Source organism: Trachypithecus francoisi, unplaced genomic scaffold (assembly GCF_009764315.1).
Source record: "Trachypithecus francoisi isolate TF-2019V2 unplaced genomic scaffold, Tfra_2.0 Lachesis_group7, whole genome shotgun sequence".
Lineage (NCBI taxonomy): Eukaryota > Metazoa > Chordata > Mammalia > Primates > Cercopithecidae > Trachypithecus > Trachypithecus francoisi.
The window spans coordinates 26,922,080-26,946,366 of NW_022681472.1; the positions used below are offsets into that span (position 1 = coordinate 26,922,080).

At 37.2% G+C, this 24,287-nt stretch overlaps 1 pseudogene; it reads right to left on the reverse strand.

Annotated features, from left to right (window-relative positions):
• Nucleotides 1-20,904: 20,904 nt before the first annotated feature.
• On the reverse strand, nucleotides 20,905-21,315 carry LOC117079630 (annotated as a pseudogene).
• Between the last annotated feature and the right edge of the window lie 2,972 nt (nucleotides 21,316-24,287).

Below are 24,287 nucleotides of genomic sequence, written 5' to 3' on the forward strand. Positions count from 1 at the left end.
ATGAGTTTGTGTCCTTTGTAGGGACATGGATGCAGCTGGAAACCATCATTCTCAGCAAACTATCACAAGAACAGAAAACCAAACACCGCATGTTCTCACTCATAGGTGGGAACTGAACAATGAGATCACTTGGACTCAGGAAGGGGAACATCACACACCAGGGCCTATCATGGGGAGGGGGAGGGGGGAGGGATTGCATTGGGAGTTATACCTGATGTAAATGACGAGTTGATGTGTGCTGACGAGTTGATGGGTGCAGCACACCAACATGGCACAAGTATACCTATGTAACAAACCTGCACGTTATGCACATGAACCCTAGAACTTAAAGTACTAAAAAAAAAAAAGTTTTCTTACTTAAAACACAGAATTTATGCATTAACCCTAAAGACTCCTAAAGAAGATGAGAAAAAAAAAAAAAAGCAGGAAGAAGACTCAGAATGAGAAATTTGAAGCCATGACCCAAAATTTGCATAAGACAGATTGTACAGTAGTATAAATCATGGTAACAACTTGTGAGATATAGGTGATTTCTAACAGAGTATGAAGCTGGTCTACTTTGAAGCACTGTGTTGCGGTTTTCCTCTTCTGTGTGACTGATCTAAACTTAGCAATGATTTTGGAGCTACAATTTTTGTTCTCTTGAAACATTGCAATTTTTCATGTTTTTCCCTTCTCTTTTTGGATATTGATGTTGGCCTTGATGTTGCTTTGGATGGGAGTTTACACGAGGCAAGCCCTGCTTAGCTACATCAGCTTGTGGAGCCTTCCTCCCTATGTTGTTTGGTTAGCTTATTATATCAATTCCCCTGCTGCTTAATGACCTGGTTGTAGTTTTGTTTTATGGGTTTTCTTTTTAAATGATAACAGTTAAAAACAAGAGAGAATAAATGTACCAGGCATCAAACCAAAATATACACAGAAATAAAGAGAGATGGAACACTTAAGGAAAGTCCATTCAGAGTAGCAGACTATAGTCTGAATTATTTGTATTTCTACCATTACCTCATTGAAGGCTGCTGAATAAATTACCTACTTCTCTCACCTCATTGTGGGCTAAGATCATGTCTCCTTTTATACCTTATATAATGCCTAGTGAGGTCACTGACTTAAAAATCAATAATGTGTTAATACACAGAATGCCAGTTAGTTCAACATGTATGCTGAAAAACAAAAAAAACAGGGAAGGCTAGTGCATCTCAAAAACATTATTAGAGATACAGCAGTAGGCCAGGCAGGTGGCTCATGACTATAATCCCAGAACTTTGGGAGGCTGAAGTGGGAGGACTGCTTGAGTCCAGAAGTTCAAGACTATCTTGGGCAACATAGCAAAACCCTATTTCTACAAAAAAAAAAAAAAAATAGCCTGGTGTGGTGGGAGGGTTCCTTGAGCCTGGAAGGTTGAGGCTGCAGTGAGCAGTGATGGCACCACTGCACTAAGCCTGGGGGACAGAGAGAGACCTTGTCTCAAAAAAAAAAAAAAAAAAAGAGAGAGATAGAGATGTATCAGTAATATAGTTAATATTTTCATATGGGTGAGTCTGGAAAGAGGCATATGGGTGAGTCTTCATTGGCTCCTGACCATGTTTCCATCGAATGGTTAAGTTGCCATAAGAAGCAAATTTTTGGCATAAAGGAGAAAGTATACTGATTGATGGACTGAAATAGATTGCCCAAAGAGTACTTTGGTTAGTGTTATTTTGTTTGGGGGAAAGTTTATGAAGAAGTATGGATAAGCATGTATTTTAAGGGAGGAGAGCATTAGTAAAAAGTATTTAATGTAACATCAGTTGATGCTTTAAAACATTACTACCAACCTATGTTGTTGTGTGGCAATGATGCATTTTGTAAAAACCTAATGAAATGTCAGAATAAGATTTATGCAATTATTACAAAACTAAAACAAGCTCATGAATTTAAAATGTATCCAACTTCCATTATACAAAAAAAAATGTAATGCAAAATACATGAATAAGATCATTCTTCAAGGCTTATACTTTCAAATGCCTCCCTTTTATCAAAATGCATAAAAAACTAGGGGAAATACTCTATACAGAACAACATGGAATACACAAACTTTCCTAGAACTAGATCCTGCTGTAGCCAATTCTACCCCACTGGCTGTCTAGTTACCTCAATCTGAATAAGAAACGCTGTTAAATTTAACAAAGAACATCTGTTTTTCATTTGAGGTGCATTCAAGTGTTCATTAAAGTGTCCTAACTGCTCTTTTCTTTTTCTATTTCACAATGGCTTTCCTTTTAATACTATTGCAAGTTCAGCATGTGACTTAAAAAACCTCAGAGTCATTGTGGCATTTCCTTTGAAAAATGCCAGGAGAAACAAGAGAGAAAGCTGAAATCTCTAAGTTTAATAACATTTTATTACCATTCACCTTTTCCATACTTCCTAGGGGTGTTTATTTTCAACAATTATTCAAGTAGGCTTCATTGAACCTGAATACCCCAGAGGCCTTCACTCCTGTCTGCAGAGAGGCCCAGGAAAACAGATCTTGAAAGTGAGTTATTGGTATAAGCCTCCTTGATGGAAGTATTTGGTCACCTTCTATAGGAGGAAAAATCAGTTCAAAATAATTTAAATGTAATACCTCATATTGCTAAAGTCATTAGAATATATAATTTATCCTGAGTCTTCGTTTTCCAAACATGACCTTTGTTTTCTTAAAAGCATCAAAATTAGCAAAGGAATTTGGATACTTCACTGAAGGAGTAGAAAATATTTTACAGATTTATAGTGCAGACCTATCAGATTTTAACCAATACATTGCATCTAAATGTAACAAAAATCAGTTTCATTTTAATAAATGATAAAAGATGTCTAATCACTCACACAATTAAGTTGATTTGAAAAAAATTATATTTTTTTAAGAATGTTGCTAAATACACCTCTAAAATAAAAATCCGTGTATTTTAGATAATTTAGGTCAAATTATAATAATATACTACATTGGTAGACCTTGATAATAAGAGAAATGTAGAAGTATCTTGTGGCTGAAAAAGCAGCACAGAAATCAATTCCAGTATGAAACAGATTTTTATCAAAACTCACTTACGTAACATGATGAATTGTTCAAATGTTACAGATAGAAAAACAAAGGCTTACTCACAGTAGGTGCTCAATAAATATTAGGTCCTCAAAAAATATGTATTAAATAGAGAGACAGAGGTGATGAGCCCAGAATCTGTCATTCTATTTCACATAAAAGGGACTTGTGTATTTCCAGGCAGCATTTCTTATTTCCTACCTGATTTTGAATAAAGAGGACAGGTAGTACTATGATTATATTATTCCTGTTGATATAAAAGTTGAACTATAAATACAGCATTATTAAGCCTTGTCAAATGAAGTTTTTTGATCATTTGAACAAAAACTACCTGTAGCTTAACTTTGGCATTATGCTACAGGTCCTCTGTGAAAATTAGTTACGAAAGTAGGATCTTAGGAATAAGGCTATATATAAATCTACTTTAAAATGCAAGTAAATTAGTGCTAGTAAAAATAACTTACAAACACCTATCAAGCAAGGCTTTGTTAGTATATCCAGAGCCACTGTATACATTTGAAAGAAAGATATTTTATTTAAAATTTATTAGCCCTATAGTAAAAACTTTAATTCACAGGTTTCATCTCTATGAAAAGTCCAGTAATAACTTGCCTTTATTAAAGACTTATGTGCCAACCACTCTGCTAAATCCTTTATGTGTAATATCTCATTTGATCTTTCCCATAACCACAAGGGAGGTATCATTAAGAAAAAAATAACCGTTTTTATCTTCATGTTACAGTTGCAGAAGACATGTTCAGAGGAGGTAAATACACTACCCAGAGTCACACACAGCCAGTCAGTGGCAGAGCTGACATTTGAATTTAAAATCTGTTAGCTATACTTGAGTACAAAGATTATCCTGAGAATCCAGCAGGACAATAGAGTAAATTAGGAAAAGGAATCCTGAGGAACCAACATGAGAATCTTGAAAAAAAGAGGAGAGATAAGAGTAAGTTGGAAGTCATGAATTGATCATGTTTAGGACCGTGCCCTGCATCATTCCAAACTTCTGGTTTGGAATAAGAACATCCAGTTGAGTCATGTCTAGAAATAACCTGTGGTAAATAATTGATTCCCTTACGGGAGGCTGGAGCCAGCCCATTTGGGATGTTGGCCAAGGGGTTTTATCCCTGAAACCAACTGGGGTGGGTGCTGTAAAGTTTCCCAAAGTAGCCAGAAATGAAGAAGCCAGAGGGTAAGAATGAAGTTGCTTTATGGTGCAAAGTCAAAAGCTACCTAAGTCAGTTTAAGACCAAAGCCAAAAGGTGATGTGGGAGAAAGTAAGGGGCAACTGAAACACAGGTAGTTGGAAATAAATTGGAAGACTCTAGAATGGAGAAAAAAAAATACAGGGCCTAAGAACATGGAACAAGACAGCTTGACTTTCATTAAGTAAATAAGTCCTTTGTAGAGTCAAGGTAGACATCAAAAACTTTCTAGGATATAAGACAGATTTTTTAAGTCTATATTTGACAGCTATAGATTTCCTAGACTGTGATGTCTTAAATAATCCTCTCCCTGGTATTAACTCAGATACTACAGAGGAAATCTATTAATACCTATTTGTTGAGTATAATCATGTTCTCAGTACTCTGTTAAGTGCAAAGAGAAAGAGAAAGGAAATAAGATATAGTCCTTGGTTCCCAGATTTATATCTGGTTAGGGGAGAAGAGTAATTTCCTTGCCTCCCTTCCTACAAGCTATATTCAATGAGCATCTCTCTCACATGACCTATGGAAAAATCACATCAACTCACTTTGTTTTTTAAAATGTTTCTTGAATACAATACTTTCTTTTGCTTTCCTTACAAGCCTGGCCTAGGAATTCCTAATGTCACTCTTCTGTGGATGACTAACTCTGTGAAATACTTATGAGGCATTACTCTGCCCAGTCCCTGATACCCCCCCGCTTCAAAAAAAGAAAGACAAAAGAACAATTCCCAGGATTAGACAAGTATAGGAAACAGAGAATTGCTAGGGTCTTTAAAATATGCTAATTGACATTGTTCCTCCTCCAAGAAGACACTATCTACCAGTATTTCCTAAACTTCTTTAACCATGCCTCCCTTCTTTTTGAGGAAAGTCTTCTTTTAAGGAAACTCAAGATAAGACTTAGGGAAGTATCTTTGTGGCGTTCTCAATAGCAAAGACTTGGAATCAACCCAAATGTCCATCTGTGACAGACTGGATTAAGAAAATGTGGCACATATACACCATGGAATACTATGCAGCCATCAAAAGGATGAGTTTGCGTCCTTTGTAGGGACATGGATGCAGCTGGAAACCATCATTCTTAGCAAACTATCACAAGAAGAGAAAACCAAACACCGCATGTTCTCACTCATAGGTGGGAACTGAACAATGAGATCACTTGGACTCGGGAAGGGGAACATCACACACTGGGGCCTATCATGGGGAGGGGGGAGGAGGGAGGGATTGCATTGGGGAGTTATACATGATATAAACGTCATGCACATGTACCCTAGAACTTAAAGTATAATAAAAAAAAAAAAAATAAATAAATAAATAATAAATAAATAAATAAATAAATAAAAAAAAAAAAAAAAAAGACTTAGGGAAGTATAGCCTGTGTTGCTGAAATAGACTCCACAGGGCATCCTCTTTACACAATCTCCCCCACCCTCTAAGGCCACTCTATACATTGGTATCACATTGTTTTTCCAAAGGTATTACTTTGCATATTTCATCCACCTAATCATAATCTTCACAGGCTCCCCTATGTTTACTTTATGAAGCCTAAATTTGGCAATCTGTCAAGATGGGACCCCTCCATTTGGATAGCCTGATCTATTCATGCATCCTAGATTAACCCAGTCTCCACCTTTCTGCTATTTATATTGCATGGAATACAAGTCTGACTACTCCACTAGTCTCAGTTACACAAGATTTTCAAGATTTTGCTTAACGATCACTGGAATGTCTCTTAGCTGCTTCCTTCTCTGAACTTTTTTTAATACTTATTTTGTGAACTATATGTATTTCGCTTTCCTAAATAGACGACAAGCCCCTTATGGTTAAGAAGCATATATTCTTCTCTGTTTTTGCTTATTTGTATGCATAGAACCTAGAACAATGCTCTACACAAGGATATAAAAGGTGACAATAAACAATTGGATTTTAGAATCTAAGCTTTGCTTGCCTAACCTCTGCCTAACAAGAAGACCAAATGCAGTTTGCTTTCAGAGCTGGTTCTTAAAAAGAAAAGGTATATGACTACTATATATCCTTTCTTCAAGAATGCTATATTAGTTAAATAGAACTAGTGTGGCCTTCTTTAAGAGTGCTATATTAGTTAGCCAGGATGGCTTAAACAACAGAAATTTGTTTCTCACAGTTCCGAAGGCTTCAAGTCCAAGATCAAGGCATCTTTGGTTTCTTCTGGAGCCTCTCTCCTTGGCTTACAGATGGTCACCTTCCCCATGTCCTCGCATTGTCTTTCCTCTGTGCTTGGGCATGATTGTGTCCTAATCTCTTTTTATGAGGACACAGTTATGTCGGATCAGGGCTCACCCATATGACCTAATTTTACCTTAAACATCTCTTTAAAGAATCTCTTTTCAAATACAGTTATATTCTGAAGTACTGAGGAGGGGAGGGCTTCAATATATCAGTTTTGGGGGGAATACAATGCAGCCCTAACAGACACCTTTGAGTAAATTATTCAAATGAGTGGAACCAACAAGACTGATGGACTAAACAAAGATCAAAAGAAGACAATGAGACATTGTACAAACCATCATGGTACTATTCCAAGGTTCCATTTTAAGTTGCTGTAGATGCTTTTTAACTTATATTATTCTTTACTCTGGAATATTGACTGCTACCTGGTAATAAAGCTTTTAAAACTAGAAGTGCATACCTTCTCTGTTTTAGGAAGCATATGAAACAAAGGTTTAAAGAGACAGGCTACTACTAGGATGCCTCAGCCATGTGGTCAAATACGAAACTGCCCACACTCAGGAACCCTACACAGATGACAAACACCTTTAGTCCCAACTACTATAGCTTCTGGAAGTACGAAAGGTATACATTTACAATTTTTTCCTTAGAACTTAACATTTTCACAGATCTCTGGCCTCTAGAAAATAACAGTGTATTGCACATAGGAAAAGGTAAGGAGAAAGATTTGAAAAGAAAAAAGAATATAAACATTTCAAGACTTTCTCATTTCTTTTAGGATGTCAGAATATTTCAGTATCAGGAATTTGCTAAACATAATAATATGCTCTCATATCACATGAATGGTTTTAAATTAAACAGACATAAATTCTGCTCTCACGGAGCTTACATTCAAAAGAAACGAGGAAAATATTCAGTCCATTATATGACAATCAGCACAATAGAAACCATACTTTCCCAGGGGAGCTTAGTGAGCTGCAATTTAAATAGTGGCTCAGGCAAATTAAGTCTTATCAAGGAAGCACTAAGTTAGCAAAGACCAGAAACAGGCAACAGAACAATTCATGGAGATTTCAGGGAGAAAGAACATTGTAAGTGCAGGAGCGGCAATAGCAAAGGTCTTGAGTGGGGGTGTGACTTGTGGTCTGAGAATAGGAGAGAGGACACCTGTCTGAAGCAGGGTTGGAGAGGGGCGAAGAGGAGAAGGTGATTGCTGAGGTCGCAGGGGCCAGATCCTTCAGCATCCTGAAGGCCACTGGCTGTTACCTGAGTGACAAGTGAGAAGTCACGGAGGGTTCTGAGCAGAGGAGTGACAAGATCTGACTTGTATTTTAGTGGAAATATTTCTGGCTGTAGACATTCAGCTAAAGCAGATGGAGCAGGCAGTTAAGAGACTACTTCAATAGCTCAGTTGAAGAATGACAGTGGCTTGCACCAGAGTTGCAGCAGTGGAGTTCTTGAGAGTGGCCAATTCATGACGTGTTTTGTGGGTAGACCCAACTGATTTTGCTAATGGATTGGATGTGAGGTGTGAAAGGAGAAGCAGAATTAAAGATAACTCTAAGATTCTGTTTGCCTAATCATCTGAAGGATGAAGTTATTACTAAAGGCATATTTAAATATTTACATGCTGGTTACCTATCCTTGATGAGACTAATAACTTTCTAGATATTATTTTAGTTGCAAGTTGAAATGTTAAGAAATGACATGCTTCAGTATCCAGCACACAATTTCACACATACAGGGATGTCAATGTTTCCTTCATAAAAGCAATGATGAAATATTTGTAACTGACAGAATAAAGTATCTCAGTTTTCTGTAAACCTATCACTCAAAGGACATTCTTTACACATTACCTCGGTGATAAAAGGATTGTTGAAGAAGGAAAGTTTTATACAATTAGATAAGCTGTGGCATTAATTTAACTCTGCAAAGCTATTGACATTGGTTTGCTTGATAAAAAACAAGAAAAATAAGAGGCTTCTTGTAAAAAAAAATTAGACGTTACATAGAAGGCAGAAGTCTCCCAAGGAAACAAGGTCCTTCAAAAGTATGACTGAAATACCTCACCAGGAATGTCATACATTTTAATTGTAAAGTTGTTCAGCTTCTACCTAACCACACAGGCAGATGTGAATTGGTTATTGGTAGTTAGGGATAAATAAATTTATAGTTAGGGATAGGTGATTCAAAAGGTTTTTACTGAATCTGAATAATAAAACAAAATAAAAGATCTAAGTGTAATTTTTAGAAAAAGTGTGTGTTCAATTAAAAGCTAAAATGCCTCCCTACTTATGGGAGGGAATACAAGTTTCCTTACAGCAATTTCACCAAACCAAGCACCAATTTATGTAAAACAAAAAAAACTCTGTGTGCACTCACACACATATATACGTGCATACACAAATATACTATGTATATATGTGTACACACACACATACACACATATTGCACACGCCCACGTGGCTTCCTTTTATAGACTCATAAAAAAATTCACTGTTCTGAAAATGGGCAAATGCATCTTTTAAGTAAGTAAAGTCAGTTTCTCCAGATTTATGCTTTCTATCTATCCAACTCCTATCCATCATTCAAGGTTCTAGGAAACCTTCTTAGATTTCTCCAGCCCACGGTGGTTCTTTCTCTGGACTCACTCCATTTATTATGATTATACTCACATGACCCATAATCACAGCTGCCCCATGGAATCTCTTACACTGCAATACTAAACTTATAATCTGCTTTTATTGTTTGTCATGATGATGTTTAACCTTTGCTACCAAAGTGAACTGTGAGCTTCTTGAGGGCAGAGCTAACATATAGTGATATAGGGGTATCATAATTTTTTTTGAATAAATACACGGATTCATATATAAATATATTTATTTTTCCTTTAATTATTAAAATTATCTACTGACATATAAACTAAATGGAAGTGAGCTCTAAAATAAAGGTTTCTCTTTGGGATAAAAATAGATACGGAAATGATCTTACCACTTAATTAAGAATTCTGGGTTTGGGGGAAGAGGGGATATTAAGATAAAGCAGAAGGCTGTTTATAGACCTTTTTCTACTTTTCCTTAACCATGTCTATGCTTAAATCTCAAACATATGAAACTCTATATAAGCATAATTTAAAAGAATATAGTTAGTGTTACCCTATAAAGGGGATCTACACAATTTCACAGAGAGGCTTTCTACCCTCTATTAACTCCCAAGAAAATGTCCTGATCCAGAGCCTTCTCTTGGCAATATTCAACCCACTTCAATGTTGCATGGATTCAAATATACTAAGAGTCTGATAAGGATGGTGGTCTACAATGCCAATTTTGGTAATCTCTCTCCACTCCATTGTTATGAGGTTCCATTAAACTTGAACATGATGAATTTTAAAGGATTTAAATACACAAATGTATTTCTCCTCTATCACCAATATCATTTTAATTTTGGTCCTTTAAATATTTTGCTACATATTGTCAAGAATACTGAGATTCAATGATGCATTTTAAAATTATAGCACAATGAACCTATAGCGCTACAGGAATCTTTTTGAAGAACAATGGAAAGGCCTCAATATTCCAAAGTCTGAACAATAGAACCTAAGCATCTTAAACGATATGACATAATGTACATAAAAGTCACCTATAAACTATAAAACTCTATTAAAATGCAAAATCAGATAGCACATCCCATTGACTACCCAATGCAAGATTCACATTCCATTTATGTGTATTTACAGTAAGTAAAACTAAAAAAAATTGGTTCAAATAACCCATTCCAAGGAACATACCCTAAGAGAGAACCATTATTTACTTGCCTGATGTATATATGGTATACTTATACCATGACATTGCCTTTCCGCAATAGTACCATTTAGTACAAACAGAGAAATAATCTGTTTAGCTGTATAATCAGGAGAGGCTGCACACAATAAAAGAAAGCATTCTGGTTTTTAAATGAATAAAAATTGATTGTGTCCCTATAAAAACTAAATTGGCAGAGTGTTAACTGCATTTCACATAAACATCTGCAGCGGACTGTGCCTCTCCGCTGTGCTGTAATGCAATATAGGACACTTAGGAATAAATGCATCCTCCAGATGAGTTCAGAGAGATTTTCTAAAAGCGCCTGATGAGATTGTAAAAATCGGATTAGTCAGAACTGCTAATGACACTTAAAACAAAGAGAAATCTTTAAACAAAATTATTTTGCACTTCTTCTCTCTTGATAAATTATATGCAAATTAGTGTTGATTGAAAAATGTTTGCCTGGAAGGTAAATTCACACTAATAAAGGAAAGGTCATCCTGCTTCAAGCACAATGTCTCTCATTAGGGGGACTTTAAAATGAATGATGTTATTTCTTTTTGTAAATTATTTCAATAAACAGTTTGATGATGCTAGAGACATTTATATTTCATCTTTACTGCATTCCTGGGTATTATAATTTATATGATTCTTAGTTCCAAGTGTGTGTGTGTGTGTATATTATTCTTAGTTCCAGGTGTGTGTGGATATATATATATCCATCTTGTTTATATATATATATTTATCTTTTATAGATATACATAGTGTGCTTACATATAACTATCTGTATAAAAGTATGTGTATATATTAAGCCACCAAATTTTTCATTTTTTGTCCATTAGCTTGAAGAAAAGCTGTTATTTAAGTCAGAATTTCTTTTATTTTTCAACAGTTTCACTCTTGGCACAATTTTTAAAAAATTTATTCATGGCAGATTCAAGTAATTATTTTTGTTATTTATCTCCTCTGCTGAAAAATCAATGTACTGTGTTAGAAAGAGCAGAGTTCAAATTCTAGTTTTTCCTAATGTCCTCTTTATGACCAGGAACCCAAGGATCAGCCTCGGTTTTGTCCATCTCTTAAATGTGTCAGGTTACACATAGCTCTTAGGTTTTCTGTGGGATTAAATAATGTCATATGCATTATTTGACATGTACAGAGCTTAATATTGTGTAGACATTTCATCTGGTATATTATTATTATTACTTTATAAAAGAAATTTAACGTTAAGGTAAATCATGCTTTAAAATAGAGATGCTGAGCATATTTAGAAGACAAACAAATTAAACTAGTCCAGTTTAACAAAAGCCCAATAAATTTTATTGGCAAGTTAGTGAAAAATGAGGTAAAATTATATATATACACCACCTAGTCCACAGGGCTAGAAAATGGAAATTGAATGACTGTTGACAAACTGTACCAGATGATCTGAAGAGACTACATATTGAAAAAATAATGACAAAGGAGTTCTATACCAGGAGACAAGCAGTTGGAAAAACAACTTTTGATAGATAATAAAACCAAGAGGAATATGACATTCAATTTGAGAATCAAGGTATTAAAGAATGATTACTTGGGGATTTTTAAAATTTATGGCACATTAAAAATATTTAGATCAGGGATCTGAAAGAATCTTGACAAAACATCTATTCTGAATGGGTCATGCATGAAAAGTTCTAGAAACCACTGAAAACTTCTTCGAGTACTCCAGGACATCAAGAAGTGACCTCCCAAATCTCCAAGGACTTATAAGTCCTAGATGATTTCCTTACCATCTTGCTAATTCTCACCCAAAAACAATAAACAGAAATAGAACAAAATTGCCTTTAATTTATATTTTCTTTCCCAAGAACAAGAGAATTTTGCAATTACTCTGATGTGCTAAGAATGACCTTTCGAAGACAAGAAAACAAATACATTGAATGCAGAATGATAACCAACTAACTTGATCACAATGAAATGGTCTTCAGTGAATTAATTATTGTATGCAATACATTTATATATAATAAATAACCTAAATAAATAATGAAGTAAATAAATTCAAATACCTACTACCCTATACATAACATTGTGCTAGACACTGAAGAAAGGCACAAGCTACAATTCTTGTCCCTAAGGATCATAATATTTCATGGAAGAATTACAGATACTTTAAATATTTAATAAGATTACACTGAGTGGTACAGGCAAAAAGTGCTGTCAGGGTTGACCAGTGCAGACGAAATGATAGGTGATGCCTTCATGAAACATGTGAGGGTTACAGTGATGCCTGGAATGTGGAGAGCGTGTGCAGATGGAGAGAAAGGAAGGAGCATGCAAGTGGAGAGCCCCGGAGAAGCTGGAGTAACCATAGCACATACAAGAACCCGACTGAGACCAGCAATGCTACAGTGAAAAGCTCCAGGAAGACAGAGAAGATCAGGAGATAGATCTCTAGCTGCTGCTTAGATGGCAAGGTGGCAAAACTTCCAGGTGCCAAATCTGTGTATGGAGGTTTTGAGAATGTCTTTGTGGATATGACAGGTCATAGCAGTTCATAGATCTGGTATCTGGAAGAAAAATCCTGAGATAAGAATTGGTCAGAGCAGGCAGCAAGTGCAACTCAAGCAGTCAGGTTACACCAGAACTTGAGCAGCCAGGATACCTACCATCAGGTAGCAAGGAGCAAGCCAAGCAGGGACCCAATATGAGGTCAGAGATTTTGATATGTGGGGCTCTATTCAGTCACTGAACCACCGAGGCCAGTAAAGGCCCAGATGATTCTGTAAAGCTGAATCTCAGAAAGGTTAACACATTTTTTCCTGCTTACAAGATGAGGTGGCACTAAAGCTGGGACTAGAGCCCAAAATGCTTGAACACCTAGCCATAACTCTTACTCAGTACCATCTATCAAGTTCCCTGATCCATTGTAATTTGCTGCTTGACTCATTGAGTTTGTTTGGTTTCCAATGGGAAGGATTGTAATCAGGTAGTTCCCCAGTCACTATAAATTGGAGGTTGGGGGTGGTAGTAAAGGGGGTATGGAAAGAAACTTGGGAGTTGCAGTTATAAGCTGGGGTTTGACCGTTATGTACCAGTTGGGATGTTGTGCAATCAGCTGGTGTCCCAGGAAACACCCTGAAACTGTTAAATGTCTGAGCATGATTCTGGGACCTATACTTCAGGGTAGATTCACATTTTCCAATTAATTCATTCAATAAACACTCATTGGCCTCCTCCATAATTTCTGCCATTCATGGCATTATTTGGCTTACCATTCATTCTGGTGTTAGCAGCATGGAAGTAGAGTTGTAAAGCTTAATGGCCTGGGTCAGTCCTTCTCCTAATGATATTAACTCAGTTGCAAGACTACTCATTCATTCATTCCACAAACATTTGCCAAGCACCTACAGGTACTAAAGGAAGTATGGTGAGTAGAGTTGTGCTTAATGAGCAGTCAGACTCTCAATTCCTCTACTCAATTAGTGCAATGGTATTTAGAAGTGGGGTATTTGGGAAGTAATTAGATTAGGTCATGAGGTCAGGGCCCTCATTATGGAATTAATTTGCTTATAAAAAAGAAAAAGAGACATGAGATATTTCTATTTCTGGGAGCGCACACCTAGGAAAGGCCATGGGAGGATAAAGTGAGAAGACAGCTATCTACAAGCACAGAAGCAGGCCCTCACCAGAAGCCAATCTGCCTACACCTTGATCTTGAACTTGCCAGCTTCCAGCACTGTCAGAAATAAACTTCTGCTGTTTAAGCCACCTAGTTTATGGTATTTTGTTATAATAGCCTAAGCAGACTAAGATAACATCCCACCTATAAGTTGTGAATAAGGACAAAGTTAGATAAACTAATAGTTAATAGTTATTTAGTTCTTAGTATAAGTAAGGCAATGCACTAAACTCTTCACCCATAGCATCTCTTTTAATTCTTCCAATAGTTCTCTGAGGACTGGACTGAACCCTTAATCAATGGGTCCTGTGGGAAATGGATCTTTTCTTTGGAAGACATTTGAATCTGTAGGCAAGTGAACTGCTTCTTAGAAAACAAGATTCCCAGATAATGGAATCTTATTTTTTTGTTTGTATATGCTATCATAACATTTATGCATGTGCCCTTCTCCAAGTTGAACCAGAAAGTATCTCAGCCTGTAACTCAGAAATCCATAAGCTGTAGGCAGTTTCTGATTCTGCCTCTTTATCTCAGGATGACTATAATATAATGTGGATCAATTAACAGACAGTTATATTGATTCTGAAAGTCAAATTTTTTTCTGGCATCCATCAAAACTTCTGCATTTGCAGATTCTCAATTTATGTTATATTGAGCATGAACTTAGGTATTACGGCAGGTACTTTGCTATGGGTTTCATATGCATTAACTCAATTAGTCTTTATAATATTACTATGTGTTGATGTTACTACCATCACGATTTACAAACAAGCAAACTGAGATTCTTGAGCTTACTTGACCAAAATCACAGAGTTAATACACAGAGTGGGAACATGTGTCCCCTATTTATCATGTCCTGGTCAATACTGAAGTCATAATACTTTATCTCTGAAATACTTTTATTTATGTGTATCACAGGTCACTTTTTATTTTCCCATTATTTACACTCATAACAAAATGAGAACCATTACAGGGGACTCTATTACATACTCTCAACTAATGAGAATTAATACACCATACAGCAAATATTAGCAACAAACTGGCTATCAACAAGACTATTTTAGAAGAACTACTTATAGTAGAATCTGCCACCCACACAGAAAAAACAACAAAAGAATGTCATGGCTAGGTATTAAAACACCTTTGAGAAAATGGTCCAGGATACAAAGATAATGATGAATAACCCAGCATTCCTCCACCCCAATATCCCAATATTATGTGGAGTGGGATGATTGGTCAATGTTCTACAATGTCTAGCTGGAAAAAAATCTATGGCAGAGATAGATTGGGATTTCAAGGATTTGAAGAAAATTGATTTTTTTTTTTGGATAGTCTTGCTCTGTTGCCCAGGCTGGAGTGCAGTGGCACAATCTTGACTCACTGTAACCTCTGCCTCCCCGATTCAAGCAATTCTCATGCCTTAGCCACCCGGGTAAAGCACGTGCCATCATGCCTGGCTAACTTTTGTATTTTCAGTAGAGACAGGGTTTTGTCATATTGGACAGGCTGGTCTTGAATGCCTGGCCTCAAGTGATCCACCCTCCTTGGCCTCCCAAAGTGCTGGGATTACAGGCAGAACTATTTTTAATACCTAATCTGCATCTGCAAGAGGACAATGACTATATACAGGCCTCTATAACACTGATTCAAAGAAAACTCACATTTCCAAGAATAATTCTCTCACACCCACTCCCCATGTTACACTGGCCTTGCATATTTAGTGTTTGCCCTGACATGCCACTGAATGATATTACTATAAGCCCAACTGAGTCCACCCTTAAAGCCTCCAAGTTCTGATACCCTTGGTAGAAGATATTTTAACATCTAATTTAAGTTTTGCCCTTATGCAAAACAGAATTTTAAAGAACATCAGGAAAGCTAAAGTGTCAGTGAGCAAGCAGACAGCTTTCTAAAGCATTTCTACAAACACCAATGAACTTAACCATTTGTTTTCTATAGAAAGGCCAGACACACAGTAATTTGAGTTCCAAAGCTTCTGTGATCTGGATTCCTGCATATGTGACACCACTGTTTCCTATAAAGATCTAGCGACTGAGTGAATGGTTGGTTTGCTATAGGCATTTGTTCCTAAGAAGAAGTATAAATCATATTTGTGTTTATTCTACACCTATGTGCAGATAACCTCTATCAAATAAATTTACTGCAACTTAGGTGACCTGTGTACGTAAAATGAGTTCTTCTCAAAGCTGGAAAACAAGACCCAATATTCCTTTCTAACAAAGCAAAAATGGTTCATGACCAGGATAAGTCAGGACTGAATCTTAACGTGAGTAAAAGTGGGCACTCACTCTTCTAAGGAAAGACATGTGGGGACAGGGATCTAGAAAAGACAGCACCAAGAAGACTCATTCTAGGGCTTTCAGAAAGCGGAATCACAAATGAAGTTATTGTTTGGCAGGAACAGAACACAAGACCATAGATTGAAAGGGGGCAGAAATGGTGACCTAGAAAGGTGTTAAATGGATAGATTTTGGCACTAAAAATGTAGCACACAGTATTGAAGATTTAGTCAACTAAGTGAAATTAAAATGTAGGGACATGAGGTGCTGCCACTCAGGCCTGATCTTAGGTTGGAACGATTTGGTACCAGGACAAGAGGAGCACTAAGTTGGTACTGAGTGACTGGGCATCTGTATATGCTTCTTGCATACAGCAGGTATTTGATACAGCACCAGACCTACACTGAGGGGTTAGAATTAGCCAGAATTTTATATCTGAACTTATAAATGTATAGAGGGACTATACCCCTAACCATTGATGTTGGATTTGAACTGTCTACACCATCAACCAGATTTCACTTTGTGGGAGGTAGTGATATTAAAACTATCTTTAGAAAAATATTCCTCAAGATGGCCATTACCAACCTATTTGTGGAAACTATGCACTTTTAAATGCAATCCTAAAATGTAATATTTTTTTCCAACAGCTAGAGACGTTAATTCAAACCATGTGTGAAACTGGAGAGAAGTGGAACTCAAATCAGACCCTATCAAAAAACCCTCCGAGTTTTCACAAGATAATTTGCCCGATTTTTTTACATTGCCACTAGTAGAATACCTTTTGTATTGCTTTATGTTATGTAATGTTACGTTATTTTTCAGTGTGTATGTGTGCTTTGAGAAATTTTGAATCTGCTTCTAGAGTTTAGCTGAGTTCAGCTGTTAAAAATTTACCTTCATCATCTATCCTCGTTCATTTTAAAACTCCCATTCCATATTACCTCTTTTACTACTATTACTATACTGAATGACTTTTGCTAGCAAAGAGATTGGATTTTATACTTTCACTAGTGATTTAATAGAAGTTGAAACTGGTAGCTGAAGTGGAGGCTTTAGAGTAACAGATAATCAAAGACTAGCCAATAATTATTTTATTATTTTAATTAGAAACTATCGGTTAAGTAAAATGCAAAAGTAGACTTACCCTTAGTCTATGCTGAAGACAAAATAACATTTTTGTCTGGCTTGATACCTCATGACAGTAAGAATGTAAGCAATAGGAACTGATTTTTTTTAAGTAATGTTATTAATAATATTTAGGATCTCACTTCCTAGATGTGTATTTCATATTGGGGCTTTGATTTGTGTTGTCTTCACAAATCATTCTAAACTATTTTTTTTTTTTTTTTTTTGAGACAGAGTCTCACTCTGTCGCCCAGGCTGGAGTGTAGTGGCTCGATCTCAGCTCACTGCAAGCTCCGCCTCCCAGGTTCACGCCATTCTTCTGCCTCAGCCTCCCGAGTAGCTGGGACTACAGGTGCCTGCCACCACGCCCAGCTAATTTTTTGTATTTTTAGTAGAGATGGGGTTTCACCATGTTAGCCAGGATGGTCTCGATCTCCTGACCTCGTGATCCGCCCACGTCGGCCTCCCAAAGTGCTGGGATTACAGGCGTGAGCCACTGTGCCTGGCCCATTCTAAACTTTTTATAAATTAACAAAGGTATGAGTTATACAGGACTTCATCTTACATCATAACCTCCTTTCTACTCTCATTTTGCTCACTTCTTCTCTAGAATAATAAATTAGGAGACTACAATTGATTGAAACAAAGAAGCCTGAACTATACCAGTTTCAGACATAAGGACTTGGTAAATATATATATTTTTAAAACATTTGGCTTTATTTCTGAAAAGTCTTCAGAACTGCATGAAACATTTAAATACATATTTTGCAATATTATTTATTAGACATTCATATGCCCTCAAGTTCAAATAATTTTTAAAACACCATTGATATGCTTTGGTTGTGTTCCCACCCCAATCTCATCTTGAATTGTAATCTCCATAATTCCCAGGTGTTCAGGGCAGGTCCTGGTAGGAGGCAACTGGATCATGGGAGTGGTTTCCCCCACGCTGTTCTCATGATAGTGAGTGAGTGAGTGCTCATGAGGCCTAATGGTTTTATGAGTGTTTGACAGTTCCTCCTTCAAAGGCTCACACTCTCTCCTGCTGCCTTGTGAAGAAAGTGACTGCTTCCCCTCTGCCATGTAAGTTTCCTGAGCCCCATCCCCCAGCAGCCATGCAGAACTTGAGTCAATTAAATCTCCTCTGTTTAAAATTACCCAGTCCTGAGTAGTATCTTTATAGCAGTGTGAAAACCGACTATTACAACAATAATATCCACTACCTCAAGAAAATCCACTATTGAAACACATGATGATAAAATTTTTCTCTGTATTTCCTGTTAAGCTGCAAATTTCAATAAGAAGACAAATGAACAGCAATTCACAGTCAGCAAAGATGTTAAAAACCATCTTTTGAATTATTGCAACAGCTGTTATTTTTAGGATTGGTAGTTATTTCTGGTTGTACCTCTGCAACTCAGATCTGCCTGTCTTTGGCCATTAGGTTCAGAGTGAACCATTGCAGTTATGGTTGATCTTAGCATTACTTTCTATTTGCCTGAGACTTTCAGAAGTTGAAAGCAATGCTAAAATATTTCACATTATACTTTACCAGGTCTTTATAAAATGCTCCTGCCCATATTACTTGTGGCTTATCTTAAAGTAGCAGCTTAGTTATCCTGCAATCTCAATTAGCAGGCACTGAGTAACCACTACATGTCCAGCAAAACTAAAAAAATGCCAAGTAGCTCCTACATTGCTTTGAAGTTAGCAGAACTGTCATGCTCTGAAACCTCTATTTATAATTTTATACACACACACACACACACACACACATATAAAATCAGTGATGGGCCCAACTTTTATGCTTCCTCCATCAAAAAAGACAATAACCCTCTTTATCTTTTATCACTCATCCCAGGCCTTCCTCCTCTTTTGGGTCCTCAGCTTTCTCAACTTTTAATCAATCCGAACACATCTTGCCTTAGACTTCTACTAAATGGCTACCTATCACCACTCCTAATCTATTTTTTTAAAAGTCTGAAATATAGGCATTGGTAAAGTCTGCAAAAGGCCAGAACTACCACTTCAAAAGCCTTCTCCATGTATGCTCCAGGAATCTCAGATATCTCATCTTTTCACTAGTGCTACTTACTTCACAATGACTGACATTACCACACAGTAGAACAGCATTTATTCTAAACCATACCTAGTTGTTTGCACCTCTAAGCTTTTCAGATTGATCTGTTTTGTGCAGTTAATATTTATTTTAAAAGTTCTTTCTAATTGTATTGATTTAAGTTGTGATAATTCATCACCACTGAATGCTAATACAGGCATATTTCAGAAATAGTGAAAATTTGATTCCAGATCACAGCAGTTAACGTGAATATTGCAATAAAGCAAGTCACACAAATTGTTTTGTTTCCCAGTGCTTATAAAAGTTAACACCATAGTCTATTAAGTTTGTAAAAGCATTATGTCTAATAACACAGTGGACATACCTCAATTAAAAATACTTTATTTCTAAAAAGTGCAAATAATTATCTGATCATTCAGCAAGTCTTTTGGTTGTGAAAAGTCCTGCCTCAATGTTGATGGCTACTGACTGAGCAGGATGGAGGTTGCTGAAGGTTGGGGTGGCTGTGGCAATTCCTTAAAATAAGACAACAATAAAGTTTGCCATATCAATTGATCAATTGACTCTTCCTTTCAAAAATATTTCTCTGTAGCATGGAATGCAAAGCCATTTAAGAGTTTTTTTTTTTTTTTTTTTTTTTTTTTTTTTTTTTTTTTTTTTTTAGAAATGGAGTCTTACTCTGTTGCCCAGACTGGAGTGCAGTGGTGCGATCTTGGCTCACTGCAACCTACACCTTCCAGGTTCAAACAATTCTCCTGCCTCAGCCTGCCGAGTAGCTGGGACTACAGGCGCATGCCACCATGCCCGGCTAATTTTTTGTATTTAAGAGCCTTTCATGCACAGTAGGACTTCTCGCAAAATTAAAGACAATTTTCTCAAACCCTGCTTCTGTTTTCTCAACTAAGCTGATGTAATATTCTAAGTACTTCGCTGTCATTTCAATAATGTTCATGGCATCTTCAGTAGGAGTGGATTCCGTCTCAAGAAACTACTTTCTTGGCTCATCCAAAGGAAACAACTCCTCATCTGTTCAAATTTTATCATAAGATTGTAGCAACTCAGTCACATCTTGAGGATCCACTCTAATTCTACTTCTCTTGCTATTTCCACCACATTCGCAGTTACTTTCTCCACTGAAGCCTTGAACTCCTCCAGCTTACCCATGTAGGGCTGGAATCAGCTTTTTCCAAACTCCTGTTAATGTTTATAGCTTGATCTCCTAGGAATCACAAATGTTCTTAATGGCATCTAGAACAGTGAATGCTGTCCAGACGGTTTTCAATGTACTTTCCCTAGATCCATCATTATCTGTGGCAGCTAAAGCCTTATGAAAAATAGCTTTTAAACATTTTTTCCAAGATATTTAATCAAGTTACTTACAATGTTCACATTCCTGAGTATACTCCATTGAGGTGACATCATTTGTTTCGGAATTTTTCTACATTCAGCTTAAAAAGTGTTTCCTTTCCCAAGAAACTGAACTTTTCTGTCAAATGCACATGATCAAATAGGAGAACTAGGTTCATAAAATGGATTCATTGCAAACTTTATGTGTAAATGCTAAACATCAGTAAAGTAGTTCTTTTTCCATCTTCTTGCCTTATGTCATGAAGCATAATTAAAAATGTTACGTGCCCTGGAGTTACGAATGCTGACAGAAAACACTTGTTGCACTTGTCCACAGTTTTCAAGTACATGTTCTTCGACACCCACATGTTATCTATGGGGTTGCAAACAGCATGAGCTATGGGTAACGATAGTTGTCTTTGGATTCTACTTCCCCAGCTGGGAAAAAAACTCCATTTCAAAAACTGGATTATCATGGTGGCCAACAATTACAAAGTGGAAGCTTCCAGACATTGTCTTCAATATATGGCTCCTGCAGTGAGACAATATTGTAACAAAATCAGTTCCCACAACTGAAACTAACACTTGGTGCATTCAGCCAATAACAAGACTTGAAAGTTGAAATTACTCCTTGGTCCATGGGCTGCAGAATGGAAACTGTGTTGGCAGGCATGAAAACAAGAGTAATCCCCTTGTACATCTCCACCAGAGCTCTTGAATGATTAGGAGCATTTCAATGAAGAGTAATTTTTGTTTTAGAAAAAGGGAATCTTTTTTCCTGAGCAGTAGGTCTCAACACTGGGCTTAAAATATTTAATAAACCATGCTGTAGACAGGTGTTTTATCATCTAGGCTTTATTGTTTCATTTATAGAAAGCACAGGCAGAGCAGATTTAGCGTCATCCTTGAGAGCCCTGAGGTTTTCAGAATGGGGAAAGAACAATGGATTCAACTTAAACTCACTGGCTGCATCAGCCCCTAACGAGAGAGTCAGCCTGACCTTTGAAGCTTTGAAACCAGACATTGACTTCTCTTTAGCTGTGAAAGTCCTGGATGGTATCTTCTTCCACAGGAAGACTTTTGTTTATATGGAAACTCTGTTGTTTAGCGTAGGAACCTTCATCAATGATCTTAGCTAGATCTTCTGGAAACATGCTGCAGAAGTTCTGGAAACTTGCTGCAGAAGTTCTGGAAACTTGCTGCAACTTCTACTGAGTGTTTGTTTCACCCTACACTTTTATGTTAACCTCAGGAACCAACCTCTGTTAGCTTCAAACTTTTCTTCTCCAGTTTCCTCACCTCTGCCAGTCTTCAGATAAGTGAAGAGAGTTAGGGCCTTGCTCTAGATTAGGCTTTGGCTTAAGGGAATGCTGTAGCTAGTTTGATTTTCTACCCCGACCACTACAACTTTCTCCATATCAGCAATAGGCTGTTTTGTTTTCTTATCATTCGTGTATTCACTGAAGTAACACTTGTAATTTACTTCAAGACTTTTCTTTTGAATTAACAACTTGGCTAACCATTTGGCACAAGAGGTCTACTTTTGACCTGTCTTAGTTTTCAACATGCCTTCCTCATTAAACTTAATCATTTCTAGCTTTTGATTTAAAGTGAAAGACTTGTGCCTCTCCTTTTAGTGAAACACTTTGAGGCCATTGTAGGGTTTTTAACTGACCTAATTTGAATATTGTTGTGTCTCAGGGAATAGGGAGGCCGGAGGAAAGCAAGGAGGATGGGAGAGCAAGTGGTAAGTGGAGTAGCTGGAACACATACATTTATCAATTAAGTTCATCGTCTTATATGGGTATGGTTTGTGGCGCCCTGGAACCTTTAAAATCAGAGATAAAATATTACAGATTATCGTAACAGATACAGTAATTATGAAAATGATTGAAATATCAGAAGAATTAACAAAATGTGACACTGAGACACAAAGTGAGCATGTGCTGTTGGGAAAATGGCACCAATAGACTAGTTTGAGGTGGGCTTGCCACGAGCCTTCTATTCATAAAAACTGTACTATCTGCAAACACAATAAAGCAGGTGCAATAAAATGAGGTATTCCTGTATATAAAAAGGGAACAAGAAAGAGACCCATGGGCAAACGACTCTGTCTGACAGCTTTGAAGAGAGCAGTGGATCTCCCAACACGGAGGTTGAGATCTGAGAACGGACAGACTGTCTGCTCACGTGGGTCCCTGATCCCTGAGTAGCCTAACTGGGAGACATCCCCCACTAGGGGCAGAATGACACCCCACACCTCACACCCCTGAGAGGAAGCTTCCAAAGCAAGAATTAGACAGGTACACTTGCTGTTGAGCAATATTCTATCTTCTGCAGCCTCTGCTGCTGACACCCAGGCAAACAGGGTCTGGAGTGGACCTCAAGCAATCTCCAACAGACCTACAGCTGAGGGTCCTGACGGTTAGAAGGAAAACTAACAAACAGGAAGGACACCCACACCAGAACTCCATCAGTACGTCACCATCATCAAAGACCAGAGGCAGATAAAACCACAAAGATGGGGAAAAAGCAGGGCAGAAAAGCTGGAAATTCAAAGAATAAGAGCTCATCTCCCCCTCCAAAGGAATGCAGCTCATCGCCAGCAATGGATCAAAGCTGGACGGAGAATGACTTTGACAAGATGAGAGAAGAAGACTTAAGTCCATCAAACTTCTCAGAGCTAAAGGAGGAATTACGCACCCAGTGCAAAGAAACTAAAAATCTTGAAAAAAGAGTGGAAGAATTGATAACTAGAATAATTAATGCAGAGAAGGCCATAAACGAAATGACAGAGATGAAAACCATGACACAAGAAATAAGTGACAAATGCACAAGCTTCAGTAACCGACTCGATCAACTGGAAGAAAGAGTATCAGCGATTGAGGATCAAATGAATGAAACGAAGCGAGAAGAGAAACCTAAAGAAAAAAGAAGAAAAATAAATGAACAAAGCCTGCAAGAAGTATGGGATTATGTAAAAAGACCAAATCTACGTCTGATTGGGGTGCCTGAAAGTGAGGGGGAAAAATGGAACCAAGTTGGAAAACACTCTTCAGGATATCATCCAGGAGAACTTCCCCAACCTAGTAGGGCAGGCCAACATTCAAATTCAGGAAATACAGAGAACGCCACAAAGATACTCCTCCAGAAGAGCAACTCCCAGACACATAATTGCCAGATTCACCAAAGTTGAAATGAAGGAAAAAATCTTAAGGGCAGCCAGAAAGAAAGGTCGGGTTACCCATAAAGGGAAGCCCATCAGAATAACAGCAGATCTCTCAGCAGAAACTCTACAAGCCAGAAGAGAGTGGGGGCCAATATTCAACATCCTTAAAGAAAAGAATTTTAAACCCAGAATCTCATATCCAGCCAAACTAAGTTTCATCAGTGAAGGAGAAATAAAATTCTTTACAGACAAGCAAATGCTTAGAGATTTTGTCACCACCAGGCCTGCCTTACAAGAGACCCTGAAGGAAGCACTA